Source organism: Alligator sinensis, unplaced genomic scaffold (assembly GCF_000455745.1).
Source record: "Alligator sinensis unplaced genomic scaffold, ASM45574v1 scaffold131_1, whole genome shotgun sequence".
NCBI classification, from domain to species: Eukaryota; Metazoa; Chordata; order Crocodylia; family Alligatoridae; genus Alligator; species Alligator sinensis.
Window position 1 is genome coordinate 3,127,232 of NW_005841830.1, and position 6,828 is coordinate 3,134,059.

The following is a 6,828-nucleotide window of genomic DNA, read 5'->3' on the forward strand; positions in this document are numbered from 1 at the left end:
AACCAGGGGCCCAGGGTTTAAATTACACTTTGGCTCTTAGTGGGGTCTGCAGCAGTGGCAATCAAAAGGAGCCAGTGCCATTTGGGCTGCTTAGAAAGGTGTGAGGCAGGCCAGGGGCTGACTAGCCTGTGAGGGGGGCTCTCATCTCTTATGGGGGATGCTCAGCCCACCCCCATAGTTCAAACCCTGCAGGCACCCCATGCAACCCCTGCCCCAGCTGGAGTAGGACAAGAGCAGCCTGGAGCTTCCTCCATGCCCAGGTCAGCCAAGGACCGTGGCAGTGGCAGGTGCATCCCCCTTCCCTTTCATATGCCCAGGGGCAATCCCTGCTGGAGAGGGGGAAGGGGCATTGGGAAGGAAGGTGCCACTGAGTGCTGAGGGGAGAGGGTGCCTACAGCAGGGTCGGGGCTGAGGAGTCATGCCTGCTTCAGGGAACTCGGAATAATCCCCAGTGGCTGCTGCCCTGGCAGGATCTACCTGCATGATATCCCCTGCACCCCTGCCCTTTTCAAAATCCTCCATCCCACCCCAGCTCATAGATATTAATTGTAGGCCAATGGTAAAAGTGCCCACAAATCTGGAACAACCAAATATAACTGGAATATGACTGATCCACTCTGGGGTTTATTTTCTTGAGCATTATATTTCTGTGGGCCAGTAGCTTCTATTACTGTTGAATTTTGGATACATGAGGTCCCTCATCAAAGAGCAGCAGCCACGATTCTCTCATCCCCCTTCTCATTTGCTCTCTGTGTGCAACTTTCTTGACTTGACCCATTTAGTCAACTGCTGTCAGCTTTACTTCTATCTGATTGCAAAGCTGAAGCATTCCCAAACTAAGATGGCAGAGTTCATAATAGGAGAGTTCAAGCCTGTCAGCAGAACTGAGAAAAAAATGCAGCAAAGTAGATTAAATTACAGAAAAGTAAATTTAGATTAGATATCATAAAAATCCTCCGTATTGTTAGAACAGTCAGGTAGTAGAATAGACTGTCTGGGGAAACTGTAGAATCTCCTTCCTGGAGGTTTTCAAGAGCAGGTTGGATACACATTGGACTGGGATGATTTAGGAGTAGCAATCCTGCATTCATGCAGATGATCTTCAAGATCCCTCCCATCCCGACATTATACACTAAGCACACCTATAAGTTAGATTAGCATCTACTGAATTTCTGCACCTGTATGTAATAGAGAGCTGGAGAGGTGAGTTAGACCAGGCCATCTGCTTTCAATGTTGAGAGGCTGATCACAATATGGCTTAAAATCTAAAAGCAGACACAGCTAGTTAGCCTGGTTAGTCTCAAGACGGGCAGAAGGCAGATGGAATTGCATCTTATAGACTAACTAAATATAAGGTGCAAATCTACCCTGCCTTAAAATCAAAAGCCATCATTATTAAGCATTAAACTATACAGTGCCATAAGTTTTACAGGGCCTTTCACAGAGTAACAGAAAACCAAAATAATCTTTTTTAAAAAATAATCTTTACCTCTTCCAATCCAAGTAGAAAGAAGAGGGGGACAATTGCTCAGATTACCAAATAGTATGGGAGCAATTTTGAGAAGAACAAATTGAGGAGCTTTCAGATCTATTATTAAAATGTTATGAGTAAGAAAAGTAGCTCCCACTTTACTTGCACATCAAGACACTGATTCAGGAAGGCATTTAACCTGATACTTAAGCACATTCTTAGCATTTATGTCAATGTAGCATAAGTATGTCTAAAAGCTGTATCCTGAGTAGGGATGTTTTCCTGAATGGAGCAAATTCCAGATTGCTTGTTTGGTTTTCCAACATTGCTGATGGTACAGGAAGTGGTTGTGAAGTCGTCCACTGCTTGGCAAGGGAGCACTGTGGCAAGTTATTTCCATATGTTTTGTTTGGTTTTTTTTTTAATTTAAACCTATCAACAGTTTGGGGCCTTCAAGAAGGATGTGGACAGTTTTTGGAAAGAGTCCAGTGCAGGTCAACAAAAATGATTAGGGGCTAGGGAGGCAAGACTTATGAGGAAAGGCTGAAAGAGCTAGGGTTATTTGGTCTGGAGAAGAAAAGACTGAGGGGGGATTTGATAACAGTCTTCAAATACCTGAAAGGCAATTATAGAGAAGATGGAGATGGGCTTTCTTTTGTGACTATAGGAAACAGAAATAGAGGCAGTGGCCTCAAACTGCAAGAGAGGAAATTTAGGTTGGAGAGTGGGAGGAACTTTCTGACTCAAGCATTGGAACAGGCTACTTAGAGAAACGGTGGCCTCTTCATCCCTGGAAATTTTCAAGAGCAGGTTAAACAGACACTCAGCTGCGATCTTTTAGTCAGGGATGATCCTGCCTTGAGTAGGGAGCTAGACTATATGACCTTGTGAGGTTCCTTCCAGCCCTACTTTTCTGTGATCCTGTGAACACAGCTAGTGAGAACTAGTTAGCCAGGTCAGAGAGATTTATTTTTAAAGCTCTGAAAGATTTTAAATGACTCATTTGAAAAGGAAAAGTAACAGGTCAATAAGACTGATTCAAATCCCTTCCTTTGCTCTTTCTTCAGTACCTGTGCTTCACTATTAATTTGCATTTGTTAAACCCTACTCATTTAACCAATACATTCAGGAGCATAGCAGATGCTTTCTGTCTTTGACGCCCTGATAGAAGAGTTAAAAATTATACTCTTGGTGCATGGACAATAGTTACTGATTGTTGGAAATATATAGCATATTATTAAAAATTTCTGCCCAGATCACTTTTCCTCAGTAGAGTGGGTGCACACATCATAAAGTTATATACAGGATTCCTCCAATTTATGTGGGTTCTGTATATGCAAATTCGCTCTTATGCAGTGACCCTTTCTATGCCCAAAATTCATTATATTCGAGGTAAATTAACTCTTATGTGATCGACATAGGCACCCCACCAAGCAGGTATCTGTGTGGGGAGGGGAAAGGGCTGTGGGGCTGAGGCTGCTCTGGAAGAGGCAATGCCAGCTGCCTGCAGCCACTGGGCTGCACTGTGCCCCAAGCCCCCCGGGCTCCACTTGTCCCCACTCATCCCAACCCCTGGGCTGCGCTGTACCATGGCTCTAATACAGCAGGAGCTGGGGTGAGTGGGGACAAGTGGAGACCTGGGGCTGCAGCAGGGAGCAAAGCGGAGAGAACTGTAAGTGGGTGCGGGACATGGCTCTTGCTGCTATGTGTGAATCCTAGGAGGGCTGCAGGCTAAGGGAGCTGCACCGGGCTCATCTTGGGAGGGAACTTGCCCCCAGATCTGTGCGCAGGACAAGAGCAGGCTGCCGCTGCCAGCTGGGGTCAGTTGTGGCACTGGGCTCTTCCCAGTGCTTGGCAGCAGTGCTGGAAGGGCAGGTTGTGGGGGCTATAGCAAATTTCAGCATGGCAGCAGCCCCATCCCAGCACTGCTGCCCACCCTGAGCACCCGGAAGAACCCAGTGCCGCCACTGGCCCCATTCTACATTGACAGCCTGCTCTCATCTCACGCACAGCTGGGAAGAGCCCGGCACAGCACCACAGCCTGCAGCGTTCCTGGGGTGCACATAGCAGCAAAAGCCATGCCCCCCAGTCCCACACCCACTGACAGTTCCCTCCACTTTGCTACCTGCTGCAGCCCTGGGATCAGCTGACAGGCTGCAGAGCACCCCTCCCTCTGTCCCTTCCCTAGTGCCAGCCTTACTCCCTCCCTCTCACCCCTGTGGGAACGTACCCCTATTCTTTACATTATAAAGTGGGTTCCTTTTATGCAAATTCAATTTATGCGCAGTTTTCCAGGAACACATGTACCACATAAATTGAGATAAGTCTGTATGAGTTCAAGAAAGGTGTTAGGCACAGCCCTCAGCTAAGGGTGCTATGGAAGCTACACAGCCTTAGAAAATGTGTCAACTTTGGAACATCTCCCAGGTATCATTTTGCCCTGCTCCCCTCTTCTTGGGAAAGGAAGATATTAGTTATTGTTGTCCTTTACTAGCACCTGTTGGCCAGCAAACAAAGCTGTGGGGTCTGACTATACCCAGCACTGCTGGCAGTACAGAGCACATGGAGAACAGCTCTTGCTCATAATACCTACCTCCTCTTTACTCTTTGACTAGGGCCATATGCCAGCATTGTTTCTACTAGAAGAATTGTTGCTCTCCCACTATAAGCTATGAGCATGCAAGCATCCATTCAATTTCTCCCATGGGAAATGTATGCCTTCCAGGTTGATACCGGAAAGATCTCCCTTAAGAGAAAAATGTCTTGGAAGAGTGAATGTTTGTATACTTTCATCTCAGTCTGGTCTAAAAAGGATGTGAAGTAGTAGGACAAAGCTCCCTCCGCTTCCCCAGACTGGGAACTGGTCCGGGAGGTGACTGGAACAGTGGGACAAAATGCCCTACCTGATCCTCAGGATGGGATCTCTGATCTCAGGAGCAGGGAGAGGAGTTTGCCATGCTACTGCCTCCCTCCTTTCCTAGAGATCAAAGGAGGAGGCTGCTCCTGCCTATTCCCCAGGTCTGGGGAAGGCACAGGGAGTTTTTCCTCATTGCTCTACTCCCCACAGGGACCAGGAATAGTGGAGCAGCCAGTACTCCCCATGTCTTCCTCTGACTGGGATCAACCTTGTCCAGTAGAAGTCTAAAGAGGGGTGGCTGCAGACTGAATGCCTGTACACTGCCTCTCTCAAAAAGATTTCCACCAGTAGAAATGAAAGCCTGTGCATGGTAATCAGAATAGTCCTCACTGCTCAGGAAATAGGTGTGGACTGTCTGCTCTACTAAGCCAATTAATGCAAGAGTGCAGCCTAACCCTTAAGTATTCCCATTACGTCAACTTTTCCCTACTAGTTAGTGCAACCACTCATTTCTACCCTTCATTTGAAAATGCTGCTGATCTCACATTCCTTAGAGCCACTCATAAACCATTTAGCGTTTGTTGCATGCACACAGACAACAAAGTTCTGAAACTATTTAATCTTTTAATAACATTAAGCACAAACATGTTCAGTCATCTTAGTGAGTATTTTAGTGAGAACTTGCCGTCTCATGAACCTGTATGTAGAGTATTCAGCAACTCTAGCCTTCCATCAGCACAAGCATTTCAATTTATCTTATCTTGCATTCTGCCAGCAACATTAGAATGTAGTTTGGCTGGAAAGTAAATAAGATAATAAAAGCTTAATTGAGTAAGTTCCGAGGAAAGATCCATCTGGACATGCCTCTTACATGTAGTCTCTACAAGCTTCCTTTCCAAAGGAAAAAAAACTGTCATTTACCAAAAGCTTCACTATCTAGCACAATGGTTCTCAACCTGTTTTAGACTCAGGGCACCACTCAGAAAATGACAGCTCTTGGTTTCCATTCATTTTTTGGACAAAAAAAATAGTAGAGCAATCTTTCTGTTGCAAAAAAACTCAGGAAGACCACAACAAATCAGAAAGCTTTAAGCAACGTAGGCTCCTATTTGAAATCTCTGGGTTTATCTTGTAAATCACATTTGCACACTTAACAGTGTTAACATTGTGGGGAACCCCACAGCACCCTTGAAAGGATCAAGGCACCCTAGGGTGAGAAGACACTGAGCTAACTGTAACCAAAAAAAACATTAAAAATGGGTACAAGGATGATTCTTACAATATGTCCCTGTGGCCTACAGAGAACTCATTTGAGCTCATAATAGATGAAAGATACTCCCCTTACAACTATTCTGCTATTTTTGATGAGAATGAAATGATTGGCTTTGATTTTGATTACGACTTCTGTCAGCCTAAAATGCTCAGATGCACTCCTAAACCAGATGCATTTAATCCTTGTGAGCTATATCTGAGGATATCTTTTCTGCAAGTCTTGATTTGCTTTATTAACATCTTGGCTGTTGTTGGCAATTTCACTGTACTCCTTGTCCTACTAACTAGCCATTACAAACTGGCTGTTTCCCATTTCCTCATGTGTGACCTCTCCTTTGCTGATTTCTGCATGGGACTTTATTTGCCCATGCAGAAATGGGCAAATAAATGGGTTATTTATTACCCGTGGATGCCCAAAAGACTGGTCAGTACTACAACCGTGCAATACACTGGCAAAGCGATAGTGGCTGCAGCATTAGTGGCTTTTTGTTTTACTACAATGTTTGCAAGTGAGCTTTCAGTTTACACCCTCACAGTGACCACTGTGGAGAGGTGGCATACTATCACCTATGCAAGGCAGCTGCGTCAAAAGTTGTACCTAAGGCATTCTATCTTGATCATGCTCAGAGGCTGGGTATTTTCCACTCTAACAACAGCATTACCTCTTGTAGGAGTCAGTAGTTACATGTAAGTCAGCATTTTTTTACCCATGGATACAAAAACAACTCTTCCCCAAGCCTACATATCGATCATTTTAGTGTTAAATATTCTTGCCTTGATAGTCATTTGTGCTTGTTATATTAACATTTACATAGCAGTTCAAAATCCAGAGCTGGCAGCTCCTAACAAAGATACCAAGATTGCCAAGAAAATGGCAGTATTGATCTTCACTGATTTTACCTGCATGGCATCCATCTCATTTTTTGCCATATCAGCTGCCTGTAAAGTACCTCTCATCGTAGTGACCAACCCTAAAATTTTGCTCATTGTTTTATGCAGTCAATTCCTGTGCGCCATTTTAACCAAAGCTTTTCAAAGGGATTTTTTTCTCCTGATGACCAAGCTGGGGTGCTGCAAGAATTAAGCTGAGCTTTACCAAGTGAACTATTCTGCTGCATATACTTCCTTCTGCAAAAATGGCAGTTTATCCCACAACCCAAACAAAACCTCGCACATGCTGCTTCATTTAACAAACTTATGTGACCAGACATCCTGTAAAGAGAATTAA

General features: G+C 44.7%; 1 pseudogene; it reads left to right on the forward strand.

Moving 5' to 3' along the window:
* LOC102371255 overlaps positions 1–6,828 on the forward strand; it is a 30,494-nt pseudogene extending 23,666 nt beyond the window's left edge.